Genomic DNA, 15,210 nt, shown 5'->3' on the forward strand with positions numbered 1-15,210 from the left:
ATATGCATGCTCATATAACCTCTTCCTGAATTCAACAATCTTCGGGATACCCAAAATCCACAAGGGTATTGACCCTGTACCTTTCAGGCCCATTGTATCGGGGGCAGGAGGAGTAACAGAACCAATAGCTAAATTCATTGACTACATCATGAAGAAACACACCACTGTCCTAACCCACGTATGTAAGGATTCCTGGGAATTTCTAAAAAATTTTCCCAGAGACAAATGTAATGCTTCAGCATTGATGGTAACTGTGGATGTGAAGGATCTCTTTCCTAGCATTCCCCATACTATAGGGCTAGAATGGTTTTTAGATTTTCTTAGGTTGGAAACTAAGTTAAGCAACAATTTTGCCAATCTAATTACCGAGATGATGGGTATAGTTTTGGAGAACAATTTCATGTTGTTTAATGGTGAATTGTTTAAGCAGCTTAAAGGTGTAGCGATGGGCGCCTCTTGCGCCACCATTTATGCAAACGTTGTTCTGCACAGGTGGGAACAGGCGTACATTTTCCAAACCAATTGGGGACAATATGTCACTTTCTACTGTAGATATCTGGATGACATTTGCATTATATGGAATGGCACTAAAGAACAACTGACAGCATTTCTGCAGTACATTAACTCAACAACTGACTTTCTCACTTTCACTCATAACATCAGTGAAAATGAACTACACTATTTAGATGTAATCATTTTCAAAGATTTGAACACTGAGGAACTACACTCCAAGATTTTTAGGAAACCAACTTTTTTGAACTCTCTACTGCATTTTGAAAGCCAACACCCTTTGCATCAAAAGAAAGGCATTCTCAAGGGGCAATTGATCAGAGCCTCGAGAATGTGCAGTAGGTTGGATGAGTTTTTGAAAGAAGTTGAAACCCTTCACAACATGTTCACAGAAAGGGCTTATCCTAAGGAACTTATTGAGTCCACTACCAACGAGGTGCTTACAAAGAGGAACTCTTTATACCCTCCTCTATCAGGAGTGGCAGAAACTAACCTTTCTCAAACTAGGGGCATAAATACACACACCACTGTCAAAGGCGAAAATTTTGTGTACACATTTTCAGATGATTTCTCGCAGATCGAAAATATAATCAAAAAATTTTGGTTTGTGTTACAAAACAATGAAGAGTTTAAACAGTTTATACCAAGTAAACCCAGTTTCGTTAGAAAAAGGGGGCAGAATTTAAAGGCAATTTTTGAGAAAAGACATAACGCTAAAACCGGGAAACAACGGAAAGTTAACGGCACTTACAGATGTGGTGCCTGTAAACAGTGTTCTTTAGTTATAAATGACAATCATATGTATTTAAGGGCACGTCACATCAACATTAAGCCAACTGGGCATTTTTCCTGTGCCACTAAAGGGGTCGTTTACATTGGTTTATGCTCCACCTGCGGATGTTTTTACGTAGGTAAAACGGAGCGTGAATTCAGGAAGAGGTTATATGAGCATGCATATGAAATTGACAACAAAAAGGAAAGTAATGCCTTTTACAAGCATTCTCTTGAATGCCCTAATTTCAAATTGTCCTTCATGGTGCTTGAACAGGTTAACCCACATATTAGAGGGGGAGACTGGGAATCTACACTTGAGTTTAGGGAGCTAATCTGGCAGCTCAAGCTTGATGCAGGAAAACCACCAGGGCTTAATGGTTTACTTAGTATAGGCTCAGTGCTCAGGCTTAGAAGGGCCAGACTATAAATAATTATAATTAAACATTATCCCAAACTCTTGATTATTTATGATTTGTTTTATTCTTATTTTGTACACCTTGGTTTTCTTCTGATTTTTAAATTTACTTGGTTACATTTTTACTAGCACAAACGTGGCAGTTTTTCAATAGGTAATGACTTGTCACTGCATTTTTAAACATAGATTTGGCTGTTTTCAATATTTGTAAGCAGCAGTTGTATATTTTTAAAATTATTTTAGTGAAATGTTCATATTTTTTAAGTTACACTTTGGTTTTTTAAAATGCATTAATTGTAAACTATTTAATAGAATTCATTCAGTTACGGGTATGTAAGTTTTTGTCTTCTGAACCCATGTATGTTTTTTAGTTTCTGGTTCACTCAGGGTTAAATACAAAAGAAGACATGAAACATCAATTTGCATTCAATGATTAATTAACCCACACTATTTAAACACACTGGTGTAACTAGTTTAGTGTTTTGACTTGATAAAGCCTGGAATATACCAGGCGAAAGCGCTTGTCTCACTGTTCTGTTTGGAATCTATTTTTTGAAAGTGTACGAATAAATTGTTTCAACTACGCTGGTGGATTATTGCTTCAGTTGGTGGTTTTTGACTTCCACATTAATACTTTGGTAGGTAATTGGATGGAATCCAATAAATTCAAAATAAGTTGCGCATGATTAATTGGTTTTCCAGTGGATGTTATCATTCCCCTGTTCTTCCATTGCTGTGCAAAAACATGCACTGTAGAAAAGGCATACTGACTATCAGTATATATATTCACACATTTGTTTCTTGCTAGAGTGCAAGCTCGTGTTAAGGCTATCAGTTCTGCTGCTTGAGCAGACAAGTTATGCTGCAGGGGTTGTGCTTCTAAAATTTTTGTATCTGTGACTACTGCATACCCTACTAGATTCTTCCCTGTAGGACCCTTCCTGCATGAGCCGTCCACATAAAATGTTACTTCAGCATCATCTAAAGGTATATCAGTAAGATCTTGTCTAGGCAAAGTTATTTGCTCAATTTTCTGCTGGCAAATGTGTGGTGTGCCATCCACAGGAGTCGGAAGTAACGTTGATGGGTTTAATGTTGTACAATGTTCAATTGCCATATGAGGTTGGCTCAGCAATATGGTCATACAAGAAAGATGCCTAGCAGGAGACAGGTATGCTATTTTTTCTTGTAGTAAAATTATTGCGACTGCATGAGGCACTCTCAAAGTGAGAGGGTGGAATAACACCACTGAGGCTGAAGCCTGTACTGCCATTGCAGCCGCGACGACTGCTTGTACACAATGTGGCAAAGACCGTGCCACTGGGTCTAACTGTGATAAATAGTAAGCTATGGGGCGTTGCTTACTTCCATGCTGTTGCATCAAAACTGACGTCATATATCCCTGTTTACAATCTACAGTTTGAAAAAATCTTTTGTGGTAATTAGGGAGTCCTAAAACTAATGATGAAGCTATCAATTGTTTTAGTCTGCAGAAAGCTGTTTCTGCTTCAGGTGTCCATTGCAATACATCTTGTGCTGCCATTGGTGTTTTAAATATTAAATCAGCCAATGGAGCCGATTCCAAGGCATAATTCGGTATCCAACTTCGACAAAAATTAGTCGTTCCCAAGAAGGACATCATTTCCTTCTTGGTAGTTGGTTTGGGTGCCTGTAAAATTGCTGTTTTTCTATCCTCATCTAGTATTCTACCTTCCTTGCATATTACATATCCCAGGTATCTAACCTGTTTTCTCCAAAGTTGTAACTTGTTTTTGTTTACTTTATGTCCCTGTTGCGCTAAAAATTTCAACAATACAATTGTATCTTCCCTACACTGCTGCTGGGTAGGGGCTGCTAACAGGATGTCATCTACATAAAGTAGTATCTGACTACCCTCTGGTGGAGTAAATCCCGCCAGGTTGCTAGCCATCTCTTGTGCAAATATCGTTGGACTTTCACAATATCCCTGTGGTAGCCGAGTATAAGTATATCTTTTACCCTGGAATGTAAAGGCAAACCAATACTGGCTATCAGGATGTATAGGTATTGAAAAGAAGGCGTTACTTATATCTACTACAGTAAAATATTTTTGCTGTGGCTTTAAGTCGTTTAATAAAGTGTGTGGGTCTGGCACCGTAGGTGCTCTAGGTATTATTGCATCATTTACAGCTTGTAAATCCTGTACCATCCGCCATTCCCCGTTTGCTTTTTTAACAGGGAATAGAGGGGTATTACATGGTGAATCCAAAGATTCTACCAGTATTCCTTCCTTGAGTAATGCTGCTATTATAGGCTTAATTCCCTGCTCTGCATCCTTCCTCAAGGGGTATTGTCTTTTTTGTGGTCTAAAGGCTGATTTTGGTGTAATGGTTACTGGACCTGCTGTCCGAATAAGTCCCACATCTGATTTCCCTGTTGACCAAAGAATGCTTGGTACACCAAACAAGGCTTTTTCTTCTTCTTCTAGCAAAAATGCTAATCAGCTGTCCTCACTATGTTGTAAGTGTACAGCTGGACGTGCTTGTGTTAACCAATTCAATTTCTGTTTTTGTACACCCTGTTCTGATAATTCTAAATCAGTTTGTTTTTCCCATCTTGTTACTTTTTCACCCAAATCTGCCCACCTCACGTTTTTATGTTTTGTTAAACTGACATGTGGCAGTCTGTTGGATTTGTACAATTTCATGAATTCCTGAGGTAGTGAACAGCTTACTACACTGTTACCCTCAGTATCCCAATATAAGTTTCGCAATACTAGTCTATTAGCCAAATTTCTGAACAATTCTTGCTCATATTCCTTATCAGGTCCTGGTGTGCTACAGTAGTATAGAGTACAATGTAACAAATGCTGCTGATCAGTGTTAAGGGAGGATACCTTACTGATGGCTACGTTCATCAGTTCTTCGGTCACTGCCCCTGGACCAGTCGTAACTAAGTCCTGGCTGTACCAATAATAGGCTTCGCCCTCCGATCGCACTACAAAAGTATCCATTTGTCTCTGTGCCTCCATACCCTGCATGGTAGGAACTACTGCTATTCCAAAAATCTGCATAAGGTCTCTCCCCAGTAAGTTTACTGGACATTTTGCAGAAACCACTATTTTACTTTTCTGGGTCATACCTGAAATAGGGTCAGTTATTGCTATATCATGGGAAAGTGGTTCCCTATATAGCTGCCCATTTGCTGCTTTCACTAATATATAGTCAGGTGATTCAGAGTGTTTTGGCAACTTTGAAGGGTGTATCAAAGTTCGTGACGCTCCTGAGTCACACAAAAATTTTACTTCCCTTCCTTCCACTAGAAGTGTAACTTCCGGTTTTGTGTCTGCCAAATAGAGCTCCAAGCTCAACAATGCTAAGTCTAAAACTTCACTTTCATCATCCTCTGCATCTGTTTGTACTTCCTCTATCCCTTCTACTACATTTACATTTTCTTTTTGTCTATTAACCTTCCCTGATGAGTTCTGATTGTTATCACTATCGTATAGTTAATCCTCATCACCTTTATCTTTTTCTTCGGTAGTCATCTTTTTATTCGACCTGCAATCCCTCGCCAAATGTCCTCTTTTGCCGCACTTAAAGCACTCACCTTTCCTTTGTCTTTCTTCTAAATCCTCTGAGGTTTTGCCAGAGTATTTATTACCCTGAGTATTTCTCTTACCCTTTTTATTTGACTGTACTACAAAGACTTCTGCTCCGTCTTCAGCTGTGAAGACTTGCGTTTTCTTCTTCTTTTTACTATTAAAATGTCTTTCAGCATGCCTAGCATACTCTAGTAGGGCTTGTAGCCTACTTGTTCGGTGATCTATCATATGTTTTGTAATAAAGCTACTAATAGGGGCAATACAACCTTTCAAAAATGCATTTTTCAACTGCTGTTCATATGAACTATCATTCTTCTGATTCTCAGGAATAGGCATACCACTATGGTTATTAAAACATTCCAGTAATCTACCATAGTATCCATCCACAGTTTCATTATCTTGTTGTATGCATTGGTTAATACAAGTCCAATCTGCTCTAGGTTTCCATTTTTCAGAGATTCGGTCTGTAAGACCTTTCACTCTGGTATCTAGCTCTGCGTCACTAAGTAGGAGTGGCTTGAGCTGTCCGTCACGAGCGTTCCAGGGGCCACAAATCATGTGCCAGTCTGGACCTATAATTTGTCTAACTACCTTCTCCACTTCTTCCCCATTTAAGTGGTAACTTAGTCTCATACCTTGTAAATCTTGTATAAACTTCTCATGATTAATTTTTGGATGAGGGATTCCCTCAGTAGCTTTCCAGATATCTTCCGGTGTCCATGGTCTATACACTAGGAGAGTTGGGTCCTGTCCTTCCTGTCCTGCCTGAGGGTTTGGTACTTTGATTAGTGGACAGATTTCTTCACTTTCTTCTAGTGCATCTCTCCCTATTTGATATAAATCTGTATCCCTAAGTGTTTTACATGTTCGAGATCTAGTTTCGATAGGTTCTCTTATGAACGGTTGTTTCAATGCCCCTGCAATCTCAGGATATCGTGGAGGAGGACTGGCCTGTCCTCCTGCTTCATATCCTGAAAAAGGTATCGGAGGGGGCGGAGGGGGAGGGGCCATCGCTATTACTGTATTAATATCCTCTTTATCTAAAAATAATGCTTTTGTATTTTTAAGCTTCTGTTCCCTTCGGTTCACTTCCTCAATCCACCTATGTGCCTGAGGAATGCCTAACTGTCGTTGTTTTTTTGCCTGAACTTCTGCGTCAGATTTTAACTGTTTTAAAAGTTTAACTAACAAAATTTTGTTTAATTTACCATCAAATTCGTACTTGTTAACCCATTTTGTATAGTATCTTATATTATTTGCTCGTTGCAATTGCATATATTTTGCGTCATCAGTTAGGGGCGGGTCTCGCGATTTTTTAGTGCACTGATTTCCCATGTCTCAAAAAGATTGGTATGTAACCCTTTTCTTACCACGTGGTATCTTCTTCCCTCTGTTCAGTCCTGTCTAGAATGACTGTCTACTTTATTCTGTTTTCCTGATCTATGACCAAATATACAGTACTGCAATTCGTTCCTGATCTGTTAAAACAAATCTTAGTAACATTATACTGCAGCCTGGTCCCTGATCTAAAACAAAAGCAAAGAGGGAAATTCTTCCTACCTGAGCCTCCCGTTTATGACTGCACGCTTTCTTCTTGGGGGCCAGTTTTCCGCTCTTCAGCCACAGATCAGAAAGTGGCCAGCCTCTTTACACATGACAATTTAGTCGGAGGTCTTTTCACTTCAAGAAGAACCTACTTCTCCTGCGCAGCTTTTCCACCACCGTTGTATTCTGATCTGTAGCTTACCAAGGGAATTCCGGCTAAGAAGGACCAAAATGTCAGTAAAATTATTAAAACAGACTGTAAAATCATCAGGTTTTTCTTAAATAACAGTTAATAATACAGGAGGTTCAAGTTCAAAATGTTTTACTAGTGTACACCAGGAGGCAAAAGACTATACAATACAAGTATAGAATTTTGACTAATTACATTCAGGAAGTATTGTACATTTTATAGTATTTACAGTCAGCTTTGCCCACCTTACTGACGTGGTCAGTCACAGGGCACTTACATCACTATAGTCTACAATATTCTATTCATAAGAAAGTGCTGAGGTTATACTTAAAAACTTTCCCATGAGAATAATACAGCCTTGCAAGGCACCTGGTCAGTTATAATGTCTTTCTGTAAATGTTGCTCTTTCAAGGTTTCAGTCCTGCTCGAATACAATAGTCAGCTTGGTTCTTAATACACTTCTTTGTTCCTTCTTGCAACATTGACTGAAAGCAGCTGTGCTGATAATGTTCGCAAGGCCAACTATCTTAGAGGAAGGAAGATACATGCTTTTTCCTGACCCAGCAGATAATCATTAGTGAAAAACATAAGCTTGCTGAGCTGGCTACTGCCAGGGTCAGAGTTCAATCACACTGCAGCTCCAAAGCTTCAAGCAATTACATGTAAGATCATTCTTACTGCCATATTGTAAAATAGAATAAAATGCATTACATACTATTTGCTTTTAAACTAGAACTTCATATATGTTTAAGTACATATTTTTCTAACACACACTACTGCTAAGATGGTACACTGACAGATCTACTTTCATATAATTACCTAGATATGTTCAGGTGAAAGTATCAGTTATATGATAACAGCTCCCTACATTTCTGGCATTACACTGACATTTCTGCAGAACACAATACCAAGCTATTCATGTGCCAGATTGAGCTGTACATGCTGGGCATGAACCAACAGTTGAGGACTGTGAATATACAAAAAAGCTACTGGTACTCCCTTCATCCACATTATATGGGCCTACCCAAGTGTGGGTTGACACTGCTTAACACAACAGTACTATTTGTAGAATGCAATAGTACAACAACATATCAAAGAAAATGACACAGACACACTCCAGGAATTATACATTTATTAAAGGAGTATTGCACCTTTATTTTGAAGGCTCTCTCATTTATTGTATATAACAGTACATGCAGAATACTTACTAACCTGCCTCATGACGCAGCCTTTGCAGCCTATCTTCAGGGGCTTGCAGGTTCATAGCCCGGTCACCTGCAGCTGTGAAGTAAATGCAGTGATATTGAGACATACCTATCCATAGTATAGACAAGCATGGCAATTCTTAACTACTTAATAAGTCCAAAATCCAAAAGTTCTGTGCTATGACTAAAGTCCCACCAAACAGCAAACAGCAAAATCCAAAAAGAGAAAAGAATGGCAGGACACTGCTGGATTAACTCCTTCTTTATTAAAACAACCAAAACAGCCAAGGATAAGCGCTTTCAGGTGTGGTACCCTTCATCAGATAAAAAGAAACAAACATTACCATTATTTTAAAATAAAAGCCAACCAATCAGCAATTAATAAACTACCGGCCTTTTTTGTAAGGCGGGTTTCAAAGGAACAATGTCATTTAACCCTGGGCTCCTATGAGCCCTCAGCTCCAAGATCCATTTAGATTCAAGGGATTCTGTCAACAACCTTATATCCCCACCCCTATTATTTAACCTTAAGTTAACCACAGCCCTGAAGCTGAAAGTGTGTGTGGAGTGCTGTTCAATGTGCCTATAAAGAGCATTATGCACATTTTTGTTTCTAATATTGGAAAGATGCTGTAGAATTCTGATTTTAAACATATTATTGGTCTTCCCAACATAATATGCTGTGCAATGTTCACATGTAGCCAAATAAACTATATGACTATTCCTACAAGTAGCCCTTGCCTTGAGGTGGTACAATTTTCCAGTAACAGGAGGTTTAAAAGTTGCATTCTTATTAATGGACGGACAGGCTTTACATAAGCCACAGGGAACACTGCCTGGGCTATCCTTAAATGAATTGGATGTAGGAAAAGCACTTTCAGTGCAAAGGATGTCCTTTAAATTCTTATTTCTCTTGTATCCAAAACTGGGTCTAGTTCCTATTAGGCCCTTTAACTTATTGTCACCTCTTAAGATGTTCCAGTTGTTAAAGACTATATTTTTTATATCTTTGATATTACTACTATAGGTGAAAAACAACTTAGGTTCCCTTTTTGTATATCTCTGTGGAACTTTGGCCTTAGCTTCAGCATGCTCTTGTCTGATCCATGGTTTATATTTACTATCCCTTTTCTGCCTACTATCATTAATGACCTCACAGATCATCCCCTCATTGTATCCTCTGTCCAAAAAACATTGCTTCAAGGACTCTATATCTTTCTCATATTCTATATCATTCATTGATATCCTAGATATTCTGCCTGCCTGGCCCTGAACTATGTTGGGAAACATATGACGGGGATGCATGCTATCAAAGAACAGCAGACTGTTCTTCCAACAATCCTTTCTGAATAACTTCGAAGAAAAACCATCACTAGTTTGTGTGATACTGACATCCAAAAAATCTATGCTGGTGTCAGAGAAATTCAACTTAAATCTAAGGAAAGATGTGGTGGAGTGTAAGTAGCTGACAAAATCTATTAGCATGTCTGCATCACCCCTCCAGAAGAAAAAAACATCATCTACAAAACGTGTATACATATACACATGTTGTTTCCATAGTGGATGTTCTAAAATTACATCTTTCTCCCAAAACCAAAGGACCAGGTTAGCGTATGTATTAGCACAGGGGGTGCCCATAGCTACCCCCTGTGCTTGTCTATATATTTGCTTGTCCCTTATAAAGAAATTATTCTCTAGGACCAGGGCCAGCATCTCCTTGACCAAGGATATTTTATTGTCCTCTTCACCCAACTCACTCAGGACCCCACCTATGGCTTGGATACCAAAGTCATTACTGATCACAGTAAAAAGGTTATGGACATCCAACGTCACCATTAAAAGATTTCCTTGTGGCTTGTTGTAGTTAAACCTACATACCCTTCTAAGGAAATCACCTGTATCTTTCAACACAGAAGTTGCTGTATCTAGAAGTGGTCGAAGTGTATATTCTATCCAGATGGAAATGTGCTCCGTGACCCAGCCTCTGCCTGAGACAATGGGTCTGAACGGGGGATCTTCTACTGATTTGTGGATTTTTGGCAGGGCTTTAAAAAATGGTATAACAGCTTTTTCTATCCAAAGAAATTGTAGCATCTCATCACTTATTAACATATCAAAATGTAACCGTCTCAAGCTGTTGTGTACTTCATCCACTAGCATCTTGACACCTATAGGGTTGAGTGGAACATAGACTTTCCTATCTAATAATAACCCCTGAATCTTCTGTTGGTAAAAAGTGGTGTCCATCACCACTACGGCACCCCCTTTGTCAGCCGTCTTTATAACCAAATTGTTATTAGAGCCCAAATTATGTAAGGCTTGTTGCTGAGGTCGCTTTAAGTTATGGTATTTATGTAATCCTCCCCTTTGAAAATACTCTTGTAAATCATTCTCACAGCTATTGATAAACAAGTTTAAAGCTGGAGAAAAGGGTGGCACATAACTACTAGGTAATTTTAAAGTGGTCCCTAACTCATTACCATTGCCAAAAATACATTTTAAAGCTAACGTTCTGCAAAACAACATAATATCTAACATTACATCACTAAAACCACTTGCCCTACCGGGCACAAAGTTGAGACCTTTGTTTAACACATACAACTCATCTTGTGTTAAAGAATGTGATGAAAGATTAAAAACAATACCACTATTGTGATCAAAAGTCATTCGTAAGTCCTCCTCCTCTTGCCTGGATACCTGCCCTCGCTCGAGGAGCGTCTCCATGCTCCTCGCTTCTTGACTGGAGCAGGTAGCTGGTCCAAAAAACGTTGCTGTCCCTGTGAGGTCTTAGGGCACGCTCCCATGGCTAACCCCTCTGTAGATGCTACTACAGCATAGGTGATGGATTCAGTCCCATCCGTATGACTGGAGTTGGAGGTGGAAATCGAACCTGCTGTTAAATCCTCAGTCTCTGTCAGCTGCTCTTTGTCTACTGTTCTTGTTAGAGACCCTCCTGGGCCTCCTGGAGGTGATGGTGTATTAATTCCTATGTTCCCTCCTATAGCGACTGTCGAACTGTGGACGCTGTTGAGTGTAGGTGTAGCCAAACGCCGCTGGGAATCATTCACTTCCGGTCGGCATTTAGGTTGCTTCCTGTTGATGGCGTCACTCACTGTGTTACGCTGTGTAGCACTCCTTGGCCACACAAAGATCTTCCCTGAAACGAAGTCGTCGTAGTCACGTTTTAGTTTCTGTACCTTCTGTACACGTAGCTTCTCATTATTGTCAGATATGGTGGTATAGAGCTGTTGTAAACGTGCTGCGTGATATGGTTCACAATAGTCTCTCTCTAGTTTATTGCACAAAGTCTCTACTTCAGTTTTTAACTGAGCCACTTCTGGTGCAAAAAAAGCTGTTAAGATATCCATGTACTTAAAACTAGTCTGTATGTTTAACGACTGCCATTGGGCCAGAAGGTCTGGGTAGCGTTCGCCCTGCGTGGGCATACAGAGGATTCTCATTCCTCTGGGAACTATACCATAGGATTGACAGGCTTCCAAGTGGTGAGCCTGCCACTGTAAATGTTGTAGCCTTCCAGCTTTATGGTTTAAATCATGTAGTAAACTGTCAAATGATTTATCCATAGCTACAGGTATAAAATCTTTAACTGGAACAGATTTATCTACTGAAAAACCCAAATTGAGTAGAGGGTTTTCTGTGAAAAATACTTTATCAAGGCTATTCAGCTCACCTCTAGTATTCCCATCTCCATTAGCAATTTGACCAGAGTTCATCTTATTCTGTTGTTCCACAGCAGACATAGCACTATTAGAACCAAATACAAATCAAAGTCCAAAATCCAAAAGTTCTGTGCTATGACTAAACTCCCACCAAACAGCAAACAGCAAAATCCAAAAAGAGAAAAGAATGGCAGGACACTGCTGGATTAACTCCTTCTTTATTAAAACAACCAAAACAGCCAAGGATAAGCGCTTTCGGGTGTGATACCCTTCATCAGATAAAAAGGAACAAACATTACCATTATTTTAAATTAAAAGTCAACCAATCAGCAATCAATAAACTACCCGCTTTTTTTGTAGGGGGGGTTTCAAAGGAACCATGTCATTTAACCCTGAGCTCCTATGAGCCCTCAGCTCCAAGATCCATTTAGATTCAAGGGATTCTGTCAACAACCTTATATCCCCTCCCCTATTATTTAACCTTACGTTAACCACAGCCCTGAAGTTGAAAGTGTGTGTGGAGTGCTGTTCAATGTGCCTATAAAGAGCATTATGCACATTTTTGTTTCTAATATTGGAAAGATGCTGTAGAATTCTGATTTTAAACATATTATCGGTCTTCCCAACATAATATGCTGTGCAATGTTCACATGTAGCCAAATAAACTATATGACTAGTCCTGCAAGTAGCCCTTGCCTTGAGGTGGTACAATTTTCCAGTAACAGGATGTTTAAAAGTTGCATTCTTATTAATGGACGGACAGGCTTTACATAAGCCACAGGGAACACTGCCTGGGCTATCCTTAAATGAATTGGATGTAGTAAAAGCCCTTTCAGTGCAAAGGATGTCCTTCAAATTTTTATTTCTCTTGTATCCAAAACTGGGTCTAGTTCCTATTAGGCCCTTTAACTTATTGTCACTTCTTAAGATGTTCCAGTTGTTAAAGACTATATTTTTTATATCTTTGATATTACTACTATAGGTGACAAACAACTTAGGTTCCCTTTTTGTTTATCTCTGTGGAACTTTGGCCTTAGCTTCAGCATGCTCTTGTCTGATCCATGGTTTATATTTACTATCCCTTTTCTGCCTACTATCATTAATGACCTCACAGATCATCCCCATATTGTATCCTCTGTCCAAAAAACATTGCTTCAAGGACTCTATATCTTTCTCATATTCTATATCATTCATTGATATCCTAGATATTCTGCCTGCCTAGCCCTGAACTATGTTGGGAAACATATGACGGGGATGCATGCTGTCAAAGCACAGCAGACTGTTCTTCCAACAATCCTTTCTGAATAACTTCGAAGAAAAAACATCACTAGTTTGTGTGATACTGACATCCAAAAAATCTATGCTGGTGTCAGAGAAATTCAACTTAAATCTAAGGAAAGATGTGGTGGAGTGTAAGTAGCTGACAAAATCTATTAGCATGTCTGCATCACCCCTCCAGAAGAAAAAAACATCATCTACAAAACGTGTATACATATGACCATATGACCATACATATCACCATATGACACCAGCATAGATTTTTTGGATGTCAGTATCACACAAACTAGTGATGGTTTTTCTTCGAAGTTATTCAGAAAGGATTGTTGGAAGAACAGTCTGCTGTGCTTTGATAGCATGCATCCTCGTCATATGTTTCCCAACATAGTTCAGGGCCAGGCAGGCAGAATATCTAGGATATCAATGAATGATATCGAATATGACAAAGATATAGAGTCCTTGAAGCAATGTTTTTTGGACAGAGGATACAATGAGGGGATGATCTGTGAGGTCATTAATGATAGTAGGCAGAAAAGGGATAATATAAACCATGGATCAGACAAGAGCATGCTGAAGCTAAGGCCAAAGTTCCACAGAGATATACAAAAAGGGAACCTAAGTTGTTTGTCACCTATAGTAGTAATATCAAAGATATAAAAAATATAGTTTTTAACAACTGGAACATCTTAAGAAGTGACAATAAGTTAAAGGGCCTAATAGGAACTAGACCCAGTTTTGGATACAAGAGAAATAAGAATTTAAAGGACATCCTTTGCACTGAAAGGGCTTTTACTACATCCAATTCATTTAAGGATAGCCCAGGCGGTGTTCCCTGTGGCTTATGTAAAGCCTGTCCATCCATTAATAAGAATGCAACTTTTAAACATCCTGTTGCTGGAAAATTGTACCACCTCAAGGCAAGGGCTACTTGCAGGACTAGTCATATATTTTATTTGGCTACATGTGAACATTGCACAGCATATTATGTTGGGAAGACCGATAATATGTTTAAAATCAGAATTCTACAGCATCTTTCCAATATTAGAAACAAAAATGTGCATAATGCTCTTTATAGGCACATTGAACAGCAGTCCACACACACTTTCAGCTTCAGGGCTGTGGTTAACGTAAGGTTAAATAATAGGGGAGGGGATATAAGGTTGTTGACAGAATCCCTTGAATCTAAATGGATCTTGGAGCTGAGGGCTCATAGGAGCCCAGGGTTAAATGACATGGTTCCTTTGAAACCCGCCCTACAAAAAAGGCGGGTAGTTTATTGATTGCTGATTGGTTGGCTTTTAATTTAAAATAATGGTAATGTTTGTTTCTTTTTATCTGATGAAGGGTATCACACCCAAAAGCGTTTATCCTTGGCTGTTTTGGTTGTTTTAATAAAGAAGGAGTTAATCCAGCAGTGTCCTGCCATTCTTTTCTCTTTTTGGATTTTGCTGTTTGCTGTTTGGTGGGAGTTTAGTCATAGCACAGAACTTTTGGATTTTGGACTTTGATTTGTATTTGGTTCTAATAGTGCTATGTCTGCTGTAGAACATCAGAATAAGATGAACTCTGGTCAAATTGCTAATGGAGATGGGAATACTAGAGGTGAGCTGAATAGCCTTGATAAAGTATTTTTCACAGAAAACCCTCTACTCAATTTGGGTTTTTCAGTAGATAAAACTGTTCCAGTTAAAGATTTTATACCTGTAGCTATGGATAAATCATTTGACAGTTTACTACATGATTTAAACCATAAAGCTGGAAGGCTACAACGTTTACAGTGGCAAGCTCACCACTTGGAAGCCTGTCAATCCTATGGTATATTTCCCAGAGGAATGAGAATCCTCTGTATGCCCACGCAGGGCGAACGCTACCCAGACCTTCTGGCCCAATGGCAGTCGTTAAACATACAGACTAGTTTTAAATACATGGAGATCTTAACAGCTTTTTTTGCACCAGAAGTGGCTCAGTTAAAAACTGAAGTAGAGACTTTGTGCAATAAACTAGAGAGAGACTATTGTGAACCATATCAC

This window comes from Protopterus annectens, chromosome 12.part0 (assembly GCF_019279795.1).
Source record: "Protopterus annectens isolate FY-2018-M chromosome 12.part0, PAN1.0, whole genome shotgun sequence".
In the NCBI taxonomy this organism is placed as follows: domain Eukaryota; kingdom Metazoa; phylum Chordata; order Ceratodontiformes; family Protopteridae; genus Protopterus; species Protopterus annectens.